We start from the raw sequence: 26038 nt of genomic DNA, 5'->3' as shown, positions 1-26038 counted from the left end.
CTTCTTCCACATGTTTGGTATGTCTCCCAGGTGGCTTGTGGCAAACTTTAGACAAGACTTTTTATGGATATCTTTGAGAAATGGCTTTCTTCTTGCCACTCTTCCATAAAGGCCAGATTTGTGCAGTGTACGACTGATTGTTGTCCTATGGACAGACTCTCCCACCTCAGCTGTAGTTCTCTGCAGTTCATCCAGAGTGATCATGGGCCTCTTGGCTGCATCTCTGATCAGTCTTCTCCTTGACTGAGCTGAAAGTTTAGAGGGACAGCCAGGTCTTGGTAGATTTGCAGTGGTCTGATACTCCTTCCATTTCAAAATGATGGCTTGGCATGGCATAATTTTGCCTGCATACTTGCGTAGCCCCTTGAATGCCTACGGAGCACCGCTGGTTCAGAGGACAGAGCACTGGAAGAGGCCATGGAGGAAGAAGAAGAGGAGGGGGTGGAAGAGAGAGGTGTGTCACAACCAGTAGTAGCATTTTGGAGGCATGGTGGCGGAACAACCTCCAACACTACTGCACCTTGTCCTGCATCCTTCCCAGCTACCAGAAGAGTGACCCAATGGGCCGTGAAAGATAGGTAACATCCCTGTCCATGCCTGCTGGACCATGAGTCAGCGGTAATATGCACCTTACCGCCCTGTCCAGCGAGGTAAGGACATTGCCTTCCACATGCCGGTAGAGAGCTGGAATCGCCTTCTGTGAGAAAAAGTGGCGTTTGGGGACCTGCCACTGAGAAACCGCACATTGCACAAACTCATGAAATCTACCAACTGAAAAGGCCGCAGTTGAAGCGCTAGCAATTTAGCTAAGCTAGCATTCAACCACTGGGCATGTGGATGGCTGGGAGTGAACTTCTTTCTACAGTCCAGCAGCTGGGGCAGGGAAATTTTCCTGCTAAAATCGGATGTGGGTGTACTGCTAGCAGAGTGCCTGCAAGCACTTGGCTGTGACACACCTAATTCTACACCTTTATTCCTCTCAGAGCAGGTTTCAGAGAGGACTGAAGGTCTAGTGGGGTTGAAGATCACAGCTGATGAGGAGCAAGGAGAGGTCCGCTTTGTTATTTGGGGTGGGTCTTTGAGGTGCGCTTGCCAATGAGCTGCATGGCAGGTCAACATATGTCTGGTCAAGCATGTGGTGCTCAAGCGGCTGATGTTTTGGCCACGTGAGATATGCTTGAGACATATGTTGCAAATGGCAGCGGTGTGATCTGATGCACTCGTCTCAAAAAAGGCCCACACCAAAGAATATTTAGAATAACGCGCAGAGGCAGCGCCCTGCACAGGCGGAGCTCTGCGGTGTGATTCAGTTGGTGTGCTGCCCCTAAGCTGGCCCCCGAAGAGCATCCTGCCTTGTTGGAGATGTGCCTCCTCCTCTCTCCTACCAGGCACCCACGTGGAGTCAGTGACCTCATCATCCCCTCCCTCGTCATCACTGGAGCAAACCTGGCAGTATGCTGCAGCTTGTGGAACATGACTGCCAGATTGCTGTCCTTCTTGAGCATCCCCTCTCTCTGCGATCATGCTTCTGCCTTCCTCTAGCTGAGTATCATTTTCAGAGCCTGCGAAGCACTGGGCATCCTCCTGGAGCATGTACCCAACACTGTGCTCAAACAGACTCCTCAGGAGCACATGGTGGGTCTAGGGAAGGAGTGACTGATGATGACATTGAGACGAGGGAAGAGGATGCATTGGCAGCTGCTTTGCTAGTACCCTGAGCCTGGGTGAAAGAGGATGAGGAGGATGAAGAGGGCTTGGTCATCCACTCTACCAAGTCTTCGGCATGATGCGGCTCAACACGTCCAGCTGCCGAAAATAAAGACGAGCGTGTCCCATGGCCACATGCTGATGACGATGCACAGCGTCCACGACCAGCACTGTTGTCTCTAGACACAGAGCCTGCTTGCCTTCTTTTATTGGCTCGTGCATGTCTGCCTCTCCTTGTTGGCCTTCCAGACATGGTAATGGCCTGCAGGGAGATGGGAAAACCAGCAATTGGGTAGTGTATATTGTGCTGGAGGCACACAACACCCACTAGCGCCTGTATGTTAGAACACCAGCAATAAAGGGTAGATACAGGTGTATATTGTGCTGTGCTGGAGGCACACAACGCCCACTAACTCCTGCAGATGGCTCTATTAGAGAACAGCAATAAAGGTAGATACAGGTGTATACTGAGCTGAAGAGGCACACAACATCCACTAACTCCTGCAGATGCCGGAACACTACACAAGGCCACACAAGGCCACCAGAGAACAGCAATAAAGGTAGATACAGGTGTATACTGCGCTGGAAGCACACAACACCCACTAACTCCTGCAGATGGCTCTATTAGAGAACAGCAATATACATAGATACAGGTGTATACTGAGCTGAAGAGGCACACAACACCCACTAACTCCTGCAGATGCCGAAACACTCCACAAGGCCATCACGCTGGCGGCCTTATATAGTGTGGGGCATGTACTAAACAGCCTGAACTATAATTGGCCACAGGCATCCTGCCTGTGGCCAATTATGGCTCTCCTCGCTGCTGGCGCTGTGATTGGCCAAGCATGCGGGGTCACAGTGCATGCTTGGCCAATCATGAGCCAGCAATGCACTGCGATGGCGCAGTGCATTTTGGTCCATGAGCGCCACACGAATTTGGTGCAAACGGCTGACAGAGTTCTGGCTTCGCCGAATGGGTGAACAGCCGGTGTTCGAGTCGAACATTCGTTTGACTCAAACACCAAGCTCATCCCTAATCTACAGGCTTGGAAAGATCAATTTGGAAATGGATAGAAAACTGGCTAAAAGACAGAATTCAGAGAGTAGTGATAAATGACGCTTACTCTGAATGGTCTAAGGTTATCAGTGGTGTACCCAGGGCCGCTGATAGAAATCATGGGGCCCCGAACAGCCTACCTGATGGGTCCCCCTTCAGCTCCACCCCTGGTCCCTCCTTCAACCCCGCCCCTGCCTCCTCCCCAGACCCTGCCTTGAAACAAAGTGTAGGTTTGTCTACAAGTGATATTTATTTTTCTCCAGCCAGTTATAAGTTTGATTATCCAAAAGAAATACTGTTTTCAGATGAGAACAGACCTCTTTAATATCTATATGTAATAAAAAAACATGAATGAATAAATAAAGTGGTATTTTGAAAAAATTAGGGAGATTAAATAAATGATAAAGGTGTAAAAAAATAACAAGCCAGGTCTCGTTAAAGATAATTTACTGCAGATAGTTTTCAGGTGTTTTTCAAAGTAGGCAACAACTGGGTAAACATCAATGTGCCAACAGGCCCAAAAACAACATGAGTCAAACGCCCCAAGTTCAGAGTGCTGCTGCAATACTCTTGAAGCCAAAAGCTGCATCAGCAAAAAATTGAACATCCACATGTTAAAACTGAAAGAACGTTTGACCAATCACTTCCATGCAAAGGTGGTAACACACAGCCTGCATATGTACACATATTTATGGCTTTACCCAAAAACAATGTGAATGTTATAATGAAATGTCCAAACTGCATAATGTTAACACTGTCCAGACACAGAAAAATCCCTCTCTGAAATAGATTGCAGCAGGGTCAAAAAGAAATGCTGACCAGTTTCACTAGTCCTTTCCCACTTTGCCAAAGGTGTTAGAGATTTGTAGCAGACATTCTTTGTACCTTTGCTTCAGCAAACTCATTTATAAGGTCTGGAAAGTTCAGCTGTCTTGCAATTTCATGCTCAATGGACAGAAGAGCCAGATTGTTCAGACGCTGCTCACTCATTGATGAACGGAGATAGTTGCAGAAGGAGAGAGAGCATTCAGCAAGTTAGCCTTGATTAAAAAAACAGAATGGAAGGGTAGCAAAAATTCTAAGGGCAATACAAACTTCTCCAAAGTTCCCTTCAAGCTGCAGCTCATAAATTGAATTTAATAATTCCAAGGGAATAATTCCTCTGAAACTGTACAGTGAACTAGTGGTCATGCTGATGTGACGTGATGGGGGAGGAGCCTGAGGTGGCGCCTGTGAGGGCGCACGGAGAGGCACTCGGTGGGGGCAATAGCAGCAATGCTGGAAGTTTAGGAGCCAAATAGGAGGGAGCGAGATGCCGGTGTTGGTGGAGATCATCATAGCCACCTGAGTCCTATCTGGCCCTGTCCGTGTTCCGCCCGCCTGCCACCCGCTGTCCGAAATTAAGCGATTGCAGCAGCAGAGGCAGCAAGGAGGGAGGTGAGAGTATTCTGTCCGCAAATTGCTCGGTGAGCAGGGATCAGCTGAGATGGATGTGTGAACCTCTCTGGAAGCCTCCCTCCCTCTCCTCTCCTCTCTCTGGCTGTGAAATTGAGAGATGCTGTGGGATTGAGGGTGGTATTACAGCTGATAAAAAACCTGATGAGAGATGGCTTAAGGGACTGATATTGAGGAGGAAAGTCCTGAAGAGTCTGATGTGTCTGACAAGCCTGATATAATAACTGAAAACGGAGATTGAACAGTGATGTGCTGGTATGTTCAACCCCCCTCTCTCCTCACTAGTAACCTGATGTGAGAAACCTCCAGGTAAAAACGTTTACAGTTTATGGTATACGAATTGCTGAACTGTCCATACTGTATTTGAAACCTATATGAAACACTGAATCCATTCATCATGGTGTATGAACTATTTAATATCTGCTTATGAACTGCTGCAGGATGACAAAATGATTAATCTATTCATTAGAAGAGCTGGATATGAGATAAGGACTGTTTAACTGTCTAGTGCCTGCTTACGAACTTTTATTTATTAAAAAAAAAAAAAAAAGGGAAAAAGGCTCTCTCATTTATCTATCTTACTTTTTCTGGTGCAAGATAATTGTGAACTGTAAGCTCTAGACTAAAAACTAAGATGGAATCCAGGCTACCCATTCCACGAGAGATTATGCTAAACTTAATATAGAACCCCTATTTGCATTACTTAAAAACAAAACACAGAATTGGGTGCGCCTCCCACTTGGGTTGATGGGCCGCATCAACCTATTTAAAATGATTCTGCTGCCAAAACTTCTATATGTTTTCTGGCACGCTCCAGTATACCTGCCCCTCCGTATATTTAAAAATATGGAATCCATTCTCAATTCCTTTATATGGGAACAGCTAGGCACAAGGTGTCTTGGAGGGTCCTTCAGAAACCAGTAGAGATGGGCGGGGAGGCGCTACCTGACCTGCATGCATACTATCTTGCATCAGAGGTATCCCAGTTCTTTTATCTCGACAAGGACAATAAAAATAGATATCTGGCCCTGGCGTGCTCAGCGGAACCTATTCAGAATGCGCACCCCTTCCAATTTGTATTTAGTAACCCTAGAAACTTGCACGGACTGGGAGGGCGGGAGGGGCAGGTGTACCACCATTGTAAGATTTGGACGGTGACCCTACGCAGAATGCGCAATTCCCCCATACATACTTACACGCCACTGTGGCATAATTGTAACCTCCCCGAGCTACTCACCATCCCAGATGTGGACCCTTGGATCATTCGGGGGATTTTGTATCTCCACCAGGTGATTGATAACACAGGTGTTAAGTCTTTTCAGGATTGTAAGTAGACTTTTGACTTGCCTAACACGATGTTCTTCCTTTTCCTTCAGCTCCGTCGCGCTCTGCAGGCCCAATTTGCACATATGGGGGTCGACCTTCGGTCGGTGTGTCTGGTGGACGTGCTGACTGGGACTGATCCCAAAAAATTCATATCAGTTTGCTACCGGACTCTGCGGCTGTGGAGATGACTAGTATCTTAAAAGAGAGATGGGAGCGGGATGTTGGGGGATTAGAGGATGAGTGGACAGATGCACTGGCCGCGGGCAGACTGGAAAAATTTGGGGCCACTGGCTGGAGTCTCCACTCACAACGGTGGTTCGGAATTAGGGTTAAGGGGCACAGGGGGAGTAAACTCCACCCTGGTGAACAGTTACCGCAGTGTTAATACACCACCTGGTCTTAAGGATATTAATACAGTGACAGCTACGTGCTTGAGCACTGCGCCTGTGCTTCCTGGCTCTGAGACATGTCTTGTCTAGATTTGTACCTGTCTAATACCTGTAAAGTCTATTCTGGGTATCGGTATGCTGATTATTAGGGATGGCCGAACGGTTCGCCCGGTGGTTGTTTCGCGGCGAATTTCGGCTGTTCGCCGTCTGCCCGATCGGCGGACTATTGCCGCCGTTCGCCCGGCGGACTTCCGTGTTTACTGTGTAAAAGAACTTTGACCTATAATGACACATCCATCATGGGGTACAGGACAGCCAATTGAGACATTACAGCACATGGACACTTGGACATTCCCCCTAACTTATAAATAGACCCGATCCGGCGGCCATTTTACATTCTTTCGTATGTCACTATAGGGAGAGGTTGCTGTGTGGAGCAGGGAAAGACTTCAGTGACCCAAATCGCTAGCTATTAGGTCCACAAAAGTTATTTTAAGGACGGGTATCATGGTATAGGTGTTAGGTGTAGTTCAGGATATAGGTTTGAGGCACTGCTGTGCTAGTGATTGTTGCAGCAGCCTGTCTTTTGTCAGTGTAGAGAAAGGGACAGGACGCTGTGTGCAGTAGGGACAGTCAGTTTAATCATTAGCTGTTACTATTAGGTCCACATAAGTCCTTTTCAGGACTGGTATGGTAAAGTAGTACAGGATATAGTTTTGAGTGCTATTCAAGTTATTGTTCCAGCAGCCTGTGTTTTGTCAGTTTAAATAGGGAAAGGCAGGAAGCTGTGTGTGGCAGTGAGGGACAGTCAGTTTAATCAGTAGCTGTTACTATTAGGTCCACGAAGGTTCTTTTCAGGACTGGTATGGTAATAGGCTTGTACACGTATAATATTCTTTCTTCCAAATATAGAAAGAATATCATACTTGACTGCTGCCCTTCTGCTGCAGTAGTCCTTTATCAGTATAGGGACTGAGGTACAGTCTGCTAATCATTCACAACCTACTAGTTCCACAAAGGTCCTTATAAGGACTGGTAAGGTATAGGGTACTACAGTACATAGGGTTGAGTGAGGTACAGTCTGCTATTCCTTAAGGACTGGTATAGGTCCACAATATACAGTGGTGTGAAAAAGTGTTTGCCCCCTTCCTCATTTCCTGTTCCTTTGCATGTTTGTCACACTTAAGTGTTTCGGAACATCAAACCAATTTAAACAATAGTCAAGGACAACACAAGTAAACACAAAATGCAATTTGTAAATGAAGGTGTTTATTATTAAAGGTGAAAAAAAATCCAAACCATCATGGCCCTGTGTGAAAAAGCGATTGCCCCCTAAACCTAATAACTGGTTGGGCCACCCTTAGCAGCAACAACTGCAACCAAGCGTTTGCGATAACGTGCAATGAGGCTTTTACAGCGTCCTGGAGGAATTTTGGCCCACTCATCTTTGCAGAATTGTTCTAAATCAGTTACATTAGAGGGTTTTCGAGCATGAACGGCCTTTTTAAGGTCATACCACAACATCTCAATAGGATTCAGGTCAGGACTTTGGCTAGGCCACTCCAAAGTCTTCATTTTGTTTTTCTTCAGCCATTCGGTGGTGGACTTGCTGGTGTGTTTAGGATCATTGTCCTGCTGCAGAACCCAAGTTCGTTTCAGCTTGAGTACACGAACAGATGGTCGGACATTCTCCTTCAGGATCTCTTGGTAGACAGCAGAATTCATAGTTCCTTTTATCACGGCAAGTCTTCCAGGTCCTGAAGCAGCAAAACAGCCCCAGACCATCACACTACCACCACCATATTTTACTGTCGGTATAATGTTATTTTTATGAAATGCAGTGTTCCTTCTACGCCAGATATAGTTGGACACACACCTTCCAAAGAGTTCCACTTTTGTCTCATCGGTCCACAGAATGTTGTCCCAAAAGTCTTGGGGATCATCAAGATGTGTTGTGGAGAAATTGAGACGAGCTTTGATGTTCTTTTTGCTCAGCAGTGGTTTTCTCCTTGGAACTCTGCCATGCAGGCCATTTTTGCCCAGTCTTTTCCTGATGGTGGAGGCATGAACGCTGACCTTAACTGAGGCAAGTGAGGCCTGCAGTTCCTTGGACGTTGTTGTGGGGTCTTTTGTGACCTCTTGGATGAGTCGTCGCTGCGCTCTTGGGGTAATTTTGGGCGGCCGGCCACTCCTGGGAAGGTTCACCACTGTTCCATGTCTTCGCCATTTGTGGATAATGGCTCTCACTGTGGTTCGCTGGATTCCCAAAGCTTTGGAAATGGCTTTATAACCCTTTCCAGACTGATAGATCTCAATTACTTTCTTTCTCAATTGTTCCTGAATTTCTTTGGGTCTCGGCATGATGTGTAGCTTTTAAGGATCTTCTGGTGGACCTTACTGTGTCAAGCAGCTCCTATTTAAGTGATGCCTTGATTGTGAACAGGTGTGGCAATAATCAGGCCTGGGTGTGGCTAGAGAAATTGAACTCAGGTGTGGACAACCACAGTTATAGTATGTTTTAACAAGGGGGGCAATCACTTTTTCACACAGAGCCATGATGGTTTGGATTTTTTTTCACCTTTAATAATAAACACCTTCATTTACAAATTGCATTTTGTGTTTACTTGTGTTGTCCTTGACTATTGTTTAAATTGGTTTGATGTTCCGAAACACTTAAGTGTGACAAACATGCAAAGGAACAGGAAATGAGGAAGGGGCAAACACTTTTTCACACCACTGTATAGGGTTGAGGTGCACTACTGCTGACTGCTGCCCTATTCTGCAGCAGTCCTTTATCAGTATAGGGACTGAGAGTTTTGTCACAGGGTCATTTAAAAAATGACAGGCAGAGGAAGAGGCAGGCCCTTCCGCAGGGGTGGTAGGGGTAGGGCAGGAGCAACAGGCTTGAGCCAAAGTGGGAAGTTGCAGAAGGTGCGTTCAATTACTTTAAAGGATGCACCAGACTTGGTTGAGTGGCTCACTCAGCCTTACTCTTCTGCACCCTCCTCATCCTCTCGATCTGCACCCTCTTCTTCACTCTTTGCTATGTGCACCCCCAAAGACACTACCACCAACACCACCACATACCTTCCACTTGAGTCATAGGAATTATTTTCTGATCCATATCAAGTAATTTCTGATGCGCAGCCACTCTTGGCATTGGATCAGGAAGAGGTGGTACCTCTGCTGTGCATATTATGAGGGGCTCCCACCATCCCTGTGCTATGCTCATTATGAGGGGCTCCCACCATCCCTGTGCTGTGCTGACTTCCTCCGGGGGCTGTACCTCCGCTGTGCATATTATGAGGGGCTCCCACCATCCCTGTGCTATGCTCATTATGAGGGGCTCCCATCCCTGTGCTGACTTCCTCCTGGGGCTGCTTATTATGAGGGGCTCCCACCATCCCAGTGCTATGCTGACATCCTCCTGGGGCTGCTTATTATGAGGGGCTCCCACCATCCCTGTGCTGTGCTGACTTCCTCCTGGGGCTGTACCTCTGCTGTGCATATTATGAGGGGCTCCCACCATCCCTGTGCTATGCTCATTATGAGGGGCTCCCACCATCCCTGTGCTGACTTCCTCCTGGGGCTGCTTATTATGAGGGGCTCCCACCATCCCTGTGCTATGCTGACATCCTCCTGGGGCTGCTTATTATGAGGGGCTCCCACCATCCCTGTGCTGACTTCCTCCTGGGGCTGTACCTTTGCTGTGCATATTATGAGGGGCTCCCACCATCCCTGTGCTATGCTCATTATGAGGGGCTCCCACCATCCCTGTGCTATGCTGACATCCTCCTGCGGCTGCTTATTATGAGGGGCTCCCACCATCCCTGTGCTGTGCTGACTTCCTCCTGGGGCTGCTTATTATGAGGGGCTCCCACCATCCCTGTGCTGTGCTGACTTCCTCCTGGGGCTGTACCTCTCCTGTGCATATTATGAGGGGCTCCCCCATCCCTGTGCTATGCTCATTATGAGGGGCTCCCACCATCCCTGTGCTATGCTGACTTCCTCCTGGGGCTGCTTACGGTGCAGGTGTCAGTGCTGTATATCACGGTGCTGGTGTGAGTGCTTTATGTCACGCTGCTGATGTCAGTGTTATCTATCACGGTGCTGGTGTCAGTGCTGTATATCACGGTGCTGGTGTCAGTGCTTTATGTCACGCTGCTGATGTCAGTGCTCTCTATCACGGTGCTGGTGTCAGATCACTCTATCAAGGTGCAGGTGTCATTGCTGTATGTCACGCTGCTGATGTCAGTGCTGTATATCACGGTGCTGGTGTGAGTGCTGGATATCACGGTGCTGGTGTCAGTGCTTTATGTCACGCTGCTGATGTCAGTGCTCTCTATCATGGTGCTGGTCTCAGATCACTCTATCACGGTGCAGGTGTCATTGCTGTATGTCACGCTGCTGATGTCAGTGCTCTCTATCACGGTGCTGGTGTCAGAGGACTCTATCACGGTGCAGGTGTCATTGCTGTATGTCATGCTGCTGGTGATCATCTCCTGCACTCTCTTCTTTGCCTACCCTGACCTTCCCTCTCCTCCATTGCTTTCATGTGCTCCACAGTGCTGACTTGTCACAACAATTTCACATATAAAAAAAGAATGCTTGTAGTTGTCGATCCCAGATTCACCTCATACATGTGTTATGTCATTGGCCATGTGGTGGAACTATGTTTGCACAGCTAGTAATTATTTTGTGGCTGCAAATTTGACCTGTAGGTTTGCAAAGTTCGCCTCCCATTGAAGTCAATGGGGCCCGCCGCGAACGTTACGGTTCGCGAACTATCGGCCGCGTTCGCGAAACGTCCCGTCGGAAGTTCGTCCATCACTACTGATTATGAACACTATGTATGTTGGATTACGCACAATGTATGTACATGTTGTCTCATCCTATATCTATTTGCTGTTATTATGCAGAACCAGAAATACAAGTTGTTTCTTGATTAAAAAAAAAAAAAAAACTAAGATGGACTACGGGGAACTCACTTTATTATAGTTACTATAAAACCTCTCTTTAAATATCAATTTAAATAGAAAAATTTCCACTAGGAAAAAAGTGGGGTTTTTTTTCCCCCGAAATTAGAGGAAAGAAGTAAAACATGAGAGGAAGCTCCCAAAGAACAACGGAACCAAAAACCCCAAGGGAGAGCCTAAGTACAAGCGCAGGCCCAAGTACGATTCAGAAATACTTGACAAATATGGAGGGAATAGAAAAAAAATCCCAGGGGACAAAATTAGCTAAGAAAGAGCTAGCTAAACAAAAAGGAGACAAAGAAAGTGAGGAAGTAGAAAGAGATAGAGCGGAAATAAGCGTTAGAGAAGAACGGAGAAGCCTACTAAAATGGAGATGTTTGAGAAATTGGAAAACTCAATAAAAAGCGAAATATCAAACGTTAGAATGGATATGAGTCATCTCCTGAGGAGAGTAGAGGAAGTTGAAGAAAAAGAGGAAAAACAGGCGAAAGTGAATTAAAAACACAAGTAAAAAGATTGCAATCCAATCAGAGAGATCTTGCGTATAAATTAGAAGATCATGAAAACCAGAATAGCTGCCAGAACTTAAGAGTACGAGCCCTCCCAGACCAAAATGGAGAAAATCTAGTTGAAATAATGCGAACTATATTTAATCCCCTACTGGGCTGAGAAGAAGAGGCGGAGCTAAAAATTGTCCAAGTACATCGGATTAGGAAACCCCTGGGGCTGAGGGAAGAAATCCCAAGAGACGTTATTATATAATGTCATCAATATGAAGACAAAGCCAAAATATGGAGTAATCTTAGGGGAAGCACACCGATACAGTACAAGCAAGCAACACTGCAAGTGTTTACAGACCTATCGGGGGGAACACTAGCACGGAGAAGAAAATTAAAACCATTACTAGCCCAACTAAGGGAGTTGAATCTAAAATATAGCTGGGGGTTCCCGGCAGAACTGGTAGTGCATAAAGAAGGAAGAACAGTGAGATTACAATTTTTGGATGGATTGCAAGACTTTTGTAAACAATTAGAGATCCCGGTACCACCTTCCCTCGGACAGCGGGACGGGGAAGGGGTGACTGGTAGGGAGAGGGAATGGCAAAGAATTTAATGATGTTAGGGGAGGGGGGAGGAGGATATAAGAAATAAGCTGCGACTGTATTAATAAAGAGGGTCTGTGGGCCGAGGGTGAGGGTGGCGGGTGCCTCTCTGGAGTGCCCGTCTCAGGATGGCCGACACGGGGGGGGGGGCACAGTAGGAGCAACATCCTAAGGGATAAGGTACATGGACAAGATGGGGAAACATCCCAATCCACGGTACTGGGGCAGAGAGGCGGCCGAGGGAGGAGGGTGGGGGGAGGGGGGGAGAAATGGGTACCTGCAATCCAGCACCTCGAGAATAGAGACCCCAAAGAGAGAAAGAATGAAAAGGGGGAGAATGATGGAAGGAATAATTTGTTATGTATGACTACTGTTAATTTCTTGACATAATGTTAGAGAGTTAAATTCTCCAGCAAAGAGACATAAGGTACTACATGAGATCCAGCAGTACGGGGCAGGGATTTTTATTTTTTTTTTTACAGGAGACCCACCTGAGTTATGAGTCTAGGATTAGACTATACTCCCCACGATACCCAAATTGGTATTATGCTGATGCTATGTCAAATAAAGCAAAAGGGGTAGCTATAAGTTTGTGGAAGGAGATTCATTTTACCCTGGAGGATAGGTTGAGTGACCCGGAGGGAAGATACCTTTTTCTTAGGATTAAATTATGGGGAGTGGAGTACACCCTGGCCAATATATATAGTGTGGTGGAGATTTTGAAATATAATATTTATTGCAAGGAGCTTAAAAGAAACCATTCTGAAGACCTTCTAATTAAATCTCCATGCCCCGTTTTATATGTATGTGTATATATGTGGATGGATATATGTGGGTATATATATATATATATATATGGGAAGGTATGACTTAATATTTTCAGGTTAATGTGTAGGTGGGCAGAAGTTTTACTGTCTCCTATCTTGTGGGAACCATTGAACGTCCCCAGGTGTTCAGTGAATCCCCTTTTGTGTTCCCAATCATCTTTGCCAACATTGAGGCTCCATCTCCCCAGGGGACATTAACATGCTAATGTCGGAACTGTTTGGGCTTAAGGATCAAAGGAGGTGGTTCATTAATTGATAGACGAAGTGACTCCGGACGTTCAGGGCTGAACTATGGATATTTCTGGGAGCTTGAGAATTAAACAATCAGAGTGTGAACCATCCTGAACAAACCAGCATTTAGACTTCAGAATCAGCCAATCAGAGGTTGATGCGAACTCAGAGCCAATGGGTGCGTTCCATTTTCTGATTGGCCGAGAATGCATATAAAATAGGGCAAGAGGTAGCTGGTGGCCTGTTGAGTTCCAGAGCATCGGGGGCGACAGGATGTCCATGTAACCTATCTCTCTCTCTCTCTTTGTCTTGAAATATTGATAAATATATTGAAAGTGTATGTCTATTGTAACCATATGGCCTAAATTATCTTTGCGGCCTAAGCAACACTCTACTTGTAACATCACTTGAGTTATATGATAAGTTCTTTTTTTTTTCTTTTTTTTCTAATTATTCTAAAGTTTCTTTTCTGTATAAATAAATGTAATTGTTTATCTTTTCGCACTGTTATCGTTCGTTTTTATTCTTATATAGACAAAGGTTTAATCACTTATTTCTTGTATTGTTAATCATTTAAGTGAGATATAAAAATAGCCTTAATATATGGTGCCCTTCGTGTGAGGAAGCTTAACGTTTGAGCGAATCGGGATCTTGTATGTGGAGGACAAGACAAACTCCAGAAATGGTAAGAATTTTTATGTCATTGTTTGTATGTCTGTCTTCCTTGTAGGACCATCAAACTAACAAGCTTCTTTTAACACTGTTTATATTTATATAACCTTTTGTCTGTACTAATACTTTAATGAGACTGATTTTGAATAATGTATATATATATAAAATGAAAAATTGTACGTGCGAATAATGGTGAAATTTGGAATCTTTGAGACAGTGGAAAAGGATATGTGCCTCTGCCAAAAAGCAATTTCAGTTGACCCTGGGTGATGGGGACACACACCGGTGGGCATAGAGCTGTGTTTCCACTTGTGCGACTCCAAAGTCGCATGGTTTTTAATGGTGCAGGTACCTTTTCATAGTCATTGAGCTTTGAGTGGCATAGATTGGGATTGGTGCTATTGAAATCAATGGGCTGTGACTTGTAATGCAACTTTGTGTCCAAAGTCGCATGGCAAATTGCATTAGTGGAAATGGAGCCTAGGTCGCACGGAATGATCTTGTGTGTATAAATGGGGGCTGCAACTGACAATTGGTTTCATAATCGATTGGTTAGCCAATTATTTTTTCAATTAATCAGTTGATAGCCTTGGGGAAAGCGTGGCGTATGATTTGGTTAATATGTGGGGTTTGAAGAAAGAGACGGTTTGTTCTTAGATATCTCTATGCAGTGGTGAATGTAAATAACCATCTATGGTTAGGGAAGAGAGTGTCTGGTCCACTCTGGGAGTGACAGACAGAAGAAATATGCTGTGTGTACTGTTGGGGGATGAATGCTGTGTGTACTGTTGGGGGATGAATGCTGTGTTTACTGTTGGGGGGGGGGGTGATTTTGGTGGATATCAGACTCAGAGATCACATTTTTTTATAAACAATTCTTCCTTCAAGAAGGATGTCATTTTGGGAGCGTTTGTTTAATTTTTTGACCGTTGCTGGGGTCGGATCGATGTTTACTTTCAACTACAGTGATGGGAAGATTTGGAGATAATAGGGAACTTCTTGGTCAAAGGAATTTTTTGTGTGGTTTTCGTTCAGAAATTACGTTGTTTTTAAAAACAGGATGTTAAAAACAAGTTAAATTTCAAACATTCTTTCATTCAGCAAATGTACATGGATTTTTTTGTCAATGTTTTTTTGTCTAAGGGTTGATCTGTGTGGCCAGCATGAAGCTTGGTGCATGCCTATGCAGTTTGCTTTTGATCTGTTTCAGCAGTGCTTTTTGCTGTGCGTTTTTGATTTTTCGCATGTGATTTTGCTGTGGTTTGCATTTTCTTTTTGCCAGTTTGTTGTAGGTCAAATTGGAAGACACAGGTTGCTGCAGGGGCGCATTGCATGCTTTTCTGCAGCCTCTCCATTAAAGTGTGTTGAACCAAAAAGGCACCATTTTGCGTTGAGGGAGGAGTCCCTGACCATTTCCAGGTACGCTGCGGCTGAAGAGAACATAGATGTGAATGTGTCTCATGGGAAGCCATGTAGGTGAACTGTGGTGCTTTTCTGCAGGAAGCACCAGAGGGAGAGGGCACATGGGTGTGAGCCAGGTCTAGGACATTTATTAACATAATGGTGTTGAGGAGGCTAGGGTTGGCCCTTTGTGGTGCAGGAGGAGCAGCAGCACTTTAAGGGGTTAATTTTCACTGTAGAACTGTGAAAGTGTTGTTTTTTGTACAATAGAGGGCTAATTTTGTTTCTTTAACCCCATTATGTTATTGGCCGATTGATCGATTTGTGAAGGTAATAGTCAATTGATTTCATGGCCGATTGGTTGTCGATTAGTTGTTTCAGCCCTAGTATGAATCTGTCTTTTTGTAAACGGCTAACTGTGGATGGTGAGCTTTGTAATTAGACCTGTAAACATTGTAAATGCTACAAATCATATTGAAATTAGGTGTGCCTCAGTGGACGGCCTCCTGTACTAAAAGCATCATCAGGGATCTTATTATCCAAGTTTGTGCTAATCATTGAGATAACAGAAGTAATAGCCCTTCATTAAGAATTTCTTTTAAAATACTTCAGAAAAGTCCACGGGGGGAGATTGAACTATTATAGTTTGGATAATCTCCAGGCTAATTTTTTTGAAGGACTATAGTCAGAACAGGGAACATTCGGAGTAGTACGCTAGCAACCTGCACAGGCCGTGTACAATAATCGGAGATGTGATAAAGTAATATAGTTGATAGTTATAGAGATAAAGGCGCAAACCATAACTGTTCCAAAAAGTAAAGCGCCGGGTTCTCTGTACGCAGAGCCAGAAGAAAAAAGACTGTTCTGACAAGTAGTGAAAAAAAAGCAGCAATGGTGACAGGGGTGGGGCCTGTCAACCCAATTCTTGGCCTGAGAGTAGCTACCTCTGGGGTAAAGACAACCTGTAAAAAGGTTGGGGGAATCAAGGTCCATCGTCCATAAAGGATGGGTAATCGAATCGCTTCAAAGAGGGTGTCTAACCGTGGGGACATTCGGAGTAGTACGCTAGCAGCCTGCACAGGCCGTGTACAATAATCGGAGATGCGGGGTCGGTTATAGTGATAAAGGCGCAAACAATAACCGCTCCAAAAAGTAAAACGCGGGTTCTCTGTAGGCAGAGCCCGAGAAACCCTACCACTTGACCCCAAAGGAAGAGTGGATAGATAAATATGGGCCTTGGGTTATATATGCAAGATTGGGATCGTTGGACTGTAAAGAGGTATTGTAAGAAACTTAACGTACGGGAAGATCTGTACCGTGCTCATCACACTAAGATGACACGGCCATAGGACTTCAGCTGCCCAGTCAGATAGAGGAGATAACAGAGCAAGGGATTTGGGTATGTCTGAATTCAGGGGGACATCCTCCACACTTAAGGTATGTACCAACAATGTTCCATCTCTGGTGTTTCTGCAAGAATAAATCCTGGGAAGGTAAGAGTTTTTTTTATTGCTCCCATACAGGCGGAAAAGGGGCTAATGAAATGGGATGGATCTCTGAAAGAATTTCAAACTTGCCAAACAGATGTTATGGGTTTAACAAGAAGTACAGGTTATGATAGAATACATGTTGATAGGTGTGATGTCTAGAGGTCGTCTTTGACCTAATTGTGTGAGTGTGGAGTATGCAATATAGAATGTGTCGTGTGAAGTTTGTTCTCAGCTGCTGACAGCCCACCCAAATGACCCCCCTTCTTTCTGACCAGGTCGGTGAGAATGTAAAGCAAACTGTATTGACATGCAAATGACCTGAGCCAAGATTTGTACTAATGAATTGAAAAGGTGCATTTACTAAATTGTGTTCGTTTTCCAGAGAAGACAGTTTACCCCTAAAAGGTTTATTACAAGTTGCAAATTTTTTTCTCTCTCACCATGGTGAATACATTTTTTTGGGGTAATTATTGGTATACCATAAAACAAAAATCCATTAATATATACTAAGTAATACATATTAATAATGAGTTGAGCTCAAAATTTTTTGGGTATTTTAAAAAAGTGCACTATATATGTAATGTGATGTATATTGGTTTCACATGCTAATGTCTTATCACAGGTATATAACCAGTGTTTTTTTTCAGGCGAAAAATAGAATGTTTATTACTAAATTTTATTGGTGTTTTATCCCTCAGATTCAGCCCAATTAGCTGTGTTTTGGACTACCTAAGTGTGTGTGGTATGTTCTGATCCAACATGTATGAAGCTCTGGTATGAACGAGTTTCTTTGGCACCACTGATTAGCCATGTTGATACTTGTAGTTCCATGGATTTAACTGGTAAGGGTCGGCAATTACATGTTATCTCACAAGACTGGTGTTTAAGACTGCTTCACCCCCCTGCTGTCATTATAATTAGTTACACACCCATCCAGTGCTTTCTTTGCAAGCGTAGCTCTTTGCCTTAGGCTAAGGTATGTTAATGTGCCTAGCTATCTGGGTGTCCCCAAGTGTAGTTCAGTGTCACCATGCAATCCAATTTTCTCCTAGAGTTTTTCTGTTTGTCTATTTTTACGTGGCTATGTGTTATCAATTACCTAATGAATATCGGTGTGTTTCAAGGCACACCGGTCGGCTCGTGTACCTAATACTGTTCAGTGATCTCAGCGCCTTAGTCCTGCAAGGGATTTTTTTTTCTTTGCCTGTTGGCCAGTTGTGTTGGCAATCAACAGTTCGAGCTGGATATACATTATGCAATTTTTGTTTTCCAATTTCCTTGCATGCGATTTACCTGCAGATGTGTAGTACGAGGGCCTGCCAGATTGCATACAAGTTGAAAGTGTATAGGTCTGGCCCCGTATTGTATAGTTTGGGTTGAGTCTGGAGAAAAGATGTGCAGGAAGTTTGTATGGGGTGCTCCCCACTCTTGGCTGTTCAAACTTTGGTTATATGTGTGGGCATACTGTATTCTCATCAGTTAATACCTAAAGGTGTCCTCCCTGTCCTAGTGTACCTTAACTAGTGGTCTGTGTCCTGCATGCCAGGAAGACCAGTGCCCCAATGTTGCACTATGCCCCTGTCATTCATGGGAGTCCGGTCTAAAGAGTGTGGACAGTTTATTTTGTATGGGTGAAGGATAACATGGTCTAATTACCAAATTGATAAAGGAGGGAGAAGGTGTGCAGCCTCTATAAAGAAACGAGTGTACCTGTTGGCAGGTGTTTTAATTTCGGGTAATCAGACCATTTCCCATACTTAGGCTAAAGAGTGACTGCCTTTGGAGCTGGGGCACTGGGTACCTTATAACACTATGGAGCTGGAGATACTTAGGACCACCTTGGGAGGTCTTGTGCTACATATCAGGGAAGGGGTTAGGAAAAACAACTTGCTCTGTCCAGCATCACTTTGCAAGGATAGGCAGGCAGGGGGTAGTATCCAGGTTGCCTATGAGTCATAATAGATTGGTTGATGACTCAGTTCCAGGATCGTCAAAAAATCTAACTTTCACTGTTCGCATCCCTAATGGCAGGGATGGAACGTTGTGCAGATATTGTGGTCAATCTGGGTGCTATCCTATCAGACTCTACGGTGTTACACAATGGAGTCCATCTTATTCTGATGGTTGGAGTCTGGACAGCCTCAGATGACTGGTACTGATATGTGCTGGAGAAAGGAAGGTGTTGTGCTATGGGAAAAGACAACAATACTGGCACAGGAGGGGATCATGTCCAATGGAGGCCCGGGGTAGTGTCCCAACTGGTCCTAAAACAAAGTTAAAAATAATCAAGACCTGAGACAAGGGTATTGGTGCTGGTATTGAATGTCCAGTGATGCCCTATATGCTGCTATATGGGTTGAACTGTTCTCAGCACGGTACACTACCTCAGGGAGTCTATTGCACATCTCCCCCTATCCTGGTAATAGATATAGCAGGGACACAAGGGCGGGCCCCTATTACCCCAGAGAAAAGGTTTTATAAAAAAAAAACTGACATCCCCTATTGAAACTTCCATTGGGATTCGGGAGTAGTTAAAAGTTGGGTAGTTGGGTGGTTTGGGCAACAGAATTTAGATAAGTGCCAACAGTCTGTGCAGAGCGTAAATAGAAGGGCCCCGCTCAAGGGGTTTATGATCTAAGGAGAAGAGGGTGGTACAAAAAATAATAGCGGCTGGGAATATGGAGCTGGCTAAGGTAACATTTTAGGTGGAGTTTAAAAGTTTTTTTTTAGGCATCACCTAGTGGTGGTCAGGGTAGGAGCTGGCTGGACATATGGGGATGGTGGAGTTCCAGAGGTTCTGGAGCGGTCCTGATGTTGAGCATGGGAGGAGGTAACAAGAGAGCTGGAAATCAGGATGTCTTAGGAGGAGTGAAGTGGACGATTTGGGTGAGCTCACAATAAAAAAAATTAATCTAAATATCTCCAACTAAGGTTTCTTAATGGGAAAAGTTTATTCAGGTACCGTCTTAGGGCCACAGCTTTTAGTAAACTCCACCCTGTTGCTGTCCTGATGTGGGTAGCTATTAAAGAGGAAGTAAACCCTGATGGGTTTACTTCCTCTTTCATTCCCTGCAAAGGTAAAGCATAATAGACTACTATGCATCGCATAGTAGTGCATTATGTGTCACTTACCTGATACAGGAGCCAGCGAAGTCACCGCTGTCCCCTGTAGTTCAGAGCGTCCATCTTCTTTGGTGGGTCTCCGTGGGTCTCGCTGTTCCGGCGCTGTGATTCGCCGGAGCAGCGATGACGTCACTCCCACGCATGCGCACAGGAGCTGACACTCGCAGCATATCGCCGCGATCTGCGGCTTACCCAGTGCGCCTGCATGCCGCTGTCTATGGCGCATGCGCCATAGACAGCGGTGGCTGTCTTCAGGTAAATATCTCCTAAACCATATAGGTTTAGGAGATATTTCTTGGACCTACAGGCAAGCCTTAATCTAGGCATACCTGTAGGTCAAAGTGGTTTGTAAGGGTTTACAACCACTTTAAGAGACTGATGTAAAGTATTGTGCGCATTTAAAAGAGGACCCTTGAACTATATTTTTTCTCTTTTTGTTATTTTGGGAAAAAGCCTCTAAGAAAATGTTAGCAACAAAGTGTAGTCGGGTTTGACTTAATTCTAAAAGTTTTTTGGCAACCATTGTTTTATTCTCTCCTTTATTCTAATATTCTTTTTGTACCCGACTTGTAAATTTTTAGTGACCGTGATCCGGTTCATCTGTTGATCACTAATATGGGAGAGGAGTTACCTATTTTACATTTTTTGCTAAGTTGCTGCAGTAACAGCGGCAATGTATTATTTTTCAAGGCACTTTGTAATAATTTTTCAGGACAGTTATATATTGTTCGTTTATTTTTATGAATGCAGATTCAATGTTCTTTGACATCTAGGTTGAAGTAGCATTAAACCTGTATGTGTTATTTTTATTTTAAGTATTGATTTTTTCCTCTTGTTTCTTGTTCCTACTTTCTTTATTTCATATTCTTATCTTTAATTGCTTTAACTGATGGTACCAGTCCATTATCTGATAATGTTCTTCTATATCTTTCTTCTGGAACTCTTGTTTGAATAGCAGAGATGAGCTGTGAATTGGAAGGCTTTACCGTTTCTGCCTTACTTAATGTAATTCTACCTCCTGCTTTAACCTGAGCACCGCGACCAGGTGTGGTGAACCCAGGGACCTGGCAATAACAGGCAGTGTTGACTATCCCTAGCATCAAGGGCCATGGATGATACTGGCTGTTGCCTGGACTCTGTTCCCTGTGGGGAGCCCACTATACTCGTCCACATTGCACCCCTTATAAGTATTGGGTCTTAATGGCCAACCTGCTGCTCCTATCTGACATTTTCCCTTTTTTTTGTTGTTTTTGTAATCATGCAGGACTGTCCGGAGGCCCGCCCAACCACCACTGGAAGACAACCAAGTCATCTCTTGAGACAAGAGCAACACATAAGACTCTCCTGAACTGTCCTTCGCCATGCTGTCTCGAGGTCCGATCCAATTGGAGCAACTATTACATGGTCTTACCAAGTTACAGGACCAGTTATGCCAGGATCCCGCCATCAATGTTGGAGTTCCGCCCTTCCAAGGCAGAGGGGCGATGAAACATTGCAGTACAGACACTCATGGTTTGGATGTGCAGTCTCAAGGGCACCAAGATTTCTTTGCTGTCTCAAGCCTACATGGAGGAGTTCCGGCGTGTTCAAGAAAGGAAGAGGAGGCCGTGGTGGTGGTGGGGAAGAGTTGGCACTTCTGGGCTGTTGTGGGTGGGTACAAAATCACTGAAGGAGGGTGTCAGTTCAAGAATGAACTTCAGGGGGAACTGTGGTGGAGATTTTAAAATATAATATTTATAGCAAGGAGCTTAAAAGAAACCATTCTGAAGACCTTCTAATTAGATCTCCATGCCCCGTTTTCTATGTATGTGTGTGTGTGTGTGTGTGTATATATATATATATATATATATATATATATATATATATATAGGAAGGTATGACTTAATATTTTCAGGTTTATGTGTAGGTGGGCAGAAGTTTTACTGTCTCCTATCTCGTGGGAACCATTGAACGTCCCCAGGTGTTCAGTGAATCCTCTTTTGTGTTCCCAATCATCTTTGCCAACATTGAGGCTCCGTCTCCCCAGGGACATTAACATGCTAATGTCGGAACTGTTTGGGCTTAAGGATCAAAGGAGGTGGTTCATTAATTGATAGACAAAGTGGCTCCGGCTGTTCAGGCCTGAACTATTGATATTTCTGAGAGCTTGAGAATTAGTCAGAGTGGGAGCCATCCTGAACCAATCGGCATATAGACTTCAGAATCAGCCAATCAGAGGTTGATGCAAACTCAGAGCCAATGGGGTAGCTGGTGGCCTGTTGAGTTCCAGAGCATCGGGGGCGACAGGATGTCCATGTAACGCATCTCTCTCTGTCTTGAAATATTGATAAATATATTGAAAGTGTATGTCTATTGTAACCATATGGCCTAAATTATCTTTGCAGCCTAAGCAACACTCTACTTGTAACATCACTTGAGTTATATGATAAGTTCTAATTATTCTAAAGTTTCTTTTCGGTATAAATAAATGTAATTGTTTATCTTTTCGCACTGGTATCGTTCGTTTTTATTCTTATATCGACAAAGGTTTAATCACTTATTTCTTGTATCTTTAATCATTTAAGTGAGATATAAAAATAGCCTTAACAATAGTCGACCCACAATTTTTTTGAGGGGAAACACTTAATAAATTTTGGGAGTTTAAGAGGGGGACTGTTATTATAGCGGGGACTTGAACAAGATAGTATGTCCCGTGTACAGGGGATAAGAAGTATACAGATGAAAGTAATAAAAGACTTGTTACATCAGCTTCAATTAGTGAATATATGGAGAATCCAACAACCGAGAATACAGGATTATTCATTTTACTCCACTGTACATGGGACATACACAAGGATAGATTACTGGTTGGTGGAGCATAGGGTATTAGATTCTGTGATATCCTCTAATATAGAAATAAGATCTTTTTCCGAACACGCACCAGTGGTTATGAAAATTAAGATTCCTGGAGTTCAGAGACAACCATTTACCTGGAAACTCAATGAACTACTGGATTTAAGGGGGAGAAGAATTAATAAAGCGGGAATTAGAGATGTTCTTTCAGATAAATGATACAGGAGCGGTAGTGGAGAATATAATCTGGGAGTCCCACAAAGCTTATATCAGGGGAATCTGTATCTCCATGGGAGCCAGAAGAAAAAAAGAAAGATCTAAAAAAAAGAAAGGAACTAATAGAAGATATTTTTAGATTAGAGCAATCCCATAAAAGTAAGAAAAGGAATAGTAGTGGACAAGATAGTGAATTACAACATAAACGAATTACTAAAAGAGAAGAGTTGAAAGAACTTATAGCATTAGAAACAAGGAAAACATACTTCAAGATAGCAAACGAACGATATCAATGGGGGGAATAAAAACAGTAAAAACCTAGCCAGAATGCTGAGGAACAAAAAGGTCCATAAATTATAGAGAAAATTCAAGATAGAACAAGAACCCTGGTACATAATACTAAAGATATAGCGGAAGTATTTCTAAAATATTATAAACAATTATATTCAGTGAAAAGATCAAAAATAGGTCAAATAGAATTAAATAGAAAAGGAAAAATCAAAGAATATGTTAGACAGGCTAAAATTCCTGTTCTGTCCAAGGAGGAAGCGGATGAATTGGAGAAACCGATTACAATACAAGAGGTGAATCAAGTAGTAATGGGGTCAGTGGGGAAGAAAAGTCCAGGGCCAGATGGCTTTATAATAGAATATTTTAAAAAATTTAGGGAAATCCTAGTTCCGAAACTCTGCTCATACTTCAATGGGTTGGGAAAGGGATACGGGCTGAGCGAAGAAGCCTCAAGAGCGACAATTACAACAATTCTAAAAGAAGGTAAAGAGAATAAAATTTGTTCTAATTATAGACCGATATCGTTAATGAATATAGATACGAAACTGTTTTCCAAAGTAGTAGCCATGAGAATAAAAAAAAATGAATGCCAAGCTTAGTTCACCCTGACCAGTGCGGCTTTGTGGGAGAGAAAGCAGGGACAATGGAATAAGAACTTTGCTCCTCCTCCAGAGAACGAGGGAGAGCAGAATGCCCAGTCTTCTCTTGTCGATAGACGCAGAAAAAGCGTTCGACTGAGTAGAGATTCATGATGGGCACCTTGGAGGTAACCAGTTTCAGTCCCAGGGTGTTGGAATGGATTGAGGTACTGTACAGAAGACCAACGGTGAGAATAAATGGAGTATTATCTCCCTCCTTTGAATTGTTCAATGGAACAAGGCAGGGATGTCAGTCATCTCCTCTCCTATTTGTTTTGACACTAGAGCCATTATTGATGACAATAAGAAATAACCCCGATATAGGAGGGGTTTGGGTAGGAGAGGAGATGCACAAGTTATCCACATTTGCAGATGACGTATTATTTTATGTATCAGAACCCCGAATCTCTATGTCCAACCGATTGAGAGTTCTAAAAGAATATGGAGAGTTATCTAATGTTAAGATAAATATAAGAAAGTCAGAAATATTGAATATTAATATACCCCTAAAAGAAATGCAGAAGCTTCAAGTGGAATTCCCCTTTCTATGGAAGAATACAGGAATTAAATACCTAGGAATAAAACTTAGCCCATCTATCGGTATTTATAAGGAGAATTATATCCCGCTGTTAAATGATCTAAAAGAAGAAATAAGGAGGATGACAAAGCCCCTGTCTTGGTTTGGTAGAATAAATGCACTAAAAATGGTAATATTACCTAGAATATTGTATACATTTCAGATGCTCCCGATCTATATCCCCCCGTATATTTCAGAATTATTAGAACCCTAATCTCAAAATTCATCTGGAAAATAAGAAACCTAGAATTTCCCGAAAAATGTTAAAGGATAAGGACCAGGGATGAGTAAATGTGCCAGATTTCAAAAAATATTATGAGGCTGTAGTATTAACTAGGGTGGTTGAATGGACTAGACAGAATAGTAAAAAAAAAAAAGTGGGTGGGAATAGAAAATTACTTGGCAGATATAAATTTGGGAAAAACGATTTGGTTATCACCACAACACCGAGCACTTGGACGAAATACACTTATATTAACAATTAATGCAATTAAGCATATGGGATGATATGCACAGTACAAAAAAATGGCAATATAATTCACCACTGAACACTTAAAAGATAATTTTTTTCCACCTGGTAAGAGGGAATGGGAAGGAAGTTGGATAAAAGTAGAAAATGCACAGCTTAGACATATAATTCACAGAGGGAAAATAATATCACAAGAAAAGTTAAAGGAGAGAAAATAAATGTTTGAGCTGGAGATATCGCCATTCATTTAATTCAGACACCTGGTCTTGGACCTACCGGGCCCTTTGAGAAGCAGAGAAGAATTGACAGCCCTGGAGCGCATGTGCGATGGGAAAATGACACGAATAGGAATCTCCCAGATATATAAAATTTTGACACGGTAAGAGGTGGAGATACCGCCATATATAAAAAAAAAAATAAAAATGGGAGGGGGAGATAGGACCATGAAATAGTTTCATAATTAGTAAGGTTGAATAAAGACACCAGTCCATCCAGTTCAACCTGAGTGAGTGTCTACAATTGTGCAATGTACAGGGATAGGGACACTCACATTGGTCCCTACCCTCAAGGAGCCCACAATCCAAGGTCCCCATTCATATACTAGGGCCAAATTTGGACAGAAGCCAATTAACCTACCCTACATGTCTTTGGATTGTGGGAGGAAACCGGAGTATCCAGAGGAAACCCACGCAGGCACAGGGAGAACATGCAAACTCCAGGCAGGTAGTGCCGTGGTTGGGATTCAAACCAGTGACCCTTTTTACAGCTAGGCGAGAGTGCTAACCACTACAGCACTGTGCCGCAAATGACAAACAAGAGTTAGGAAAAATACTGAAACTGGCCCATAGCTCCTCAGTCAATATAAGAATGAAGGAAACAAACTATAAGTGTCTAGTGCGATGGTATAGAACAGACATACTAACAAAATATCAAAGTGGGCAATCTGGTGAGTGTTGGAGGGGTTGCGGACAGATAGGATCTATGGCCCACCTTTGATGGAACTGTCCAAAAATTAACAAATATTGGGAAGAAATATTAAAATATATAGAAAAGATAACAAATGTTCAGGTCCCAAAAAACCCATAGGTATGCCTTTTCCGTGGGACAGAATTATCATTGAAAGAGTACAGTAGATCTCTTATACCCCAACTATTAAATATAGCTAAAAGTATGATTCCGAAGGAATGGAGAACAGGAAGAGCCCATGATAAAAGAATGGTTTGGGAAAATAGACAACATATTTAAGATGAAATATT

At 43.5% G+C, this 26038-nt stretch overlaps 1 long non-coding RNA gene across 1 annotated transcript; it reads left to right on the top strand.

The window, feature by feature from the left end:
* Positions 1–4005: 4005 nt before the first annotated feature.
* LOC143927927 (uncharacterized) lies at positions 4006–22211 on the top strand. The gene is made up of 3 exons (XR_013262347.1): positions 4006–4531; positions 13652–13758; positions 21024–22211. It is a non-coding gene; the product is annotated as an uncharacterized LOC143927927 (long non-coding RNA).
* Positions 22212–26038: the final 3827 nt, after the last annotated feature.

The sequence above is a fragment of the Lithobates pipiens genome, unplaced genomic scaffold, assembly GCF_037356315.1.
Source record: "Lithobates pipiens isolate NorthernLeopardFrog02 unplaced genomic scaffold, aLitPip1_a1.2 Scaffold_23, whole genome shotgun sequence".
Taxonomy (NCBI): Eukaryota; Metazoa; Chordata; class Amphibia; order Anura; family Ranidae; genus Lithobates; species Lithobates pipiens.
Note: the sequence above shows the minus strand (reverse complement) of the source record. Positions and strands in the feature narration are given on the sequence as shown.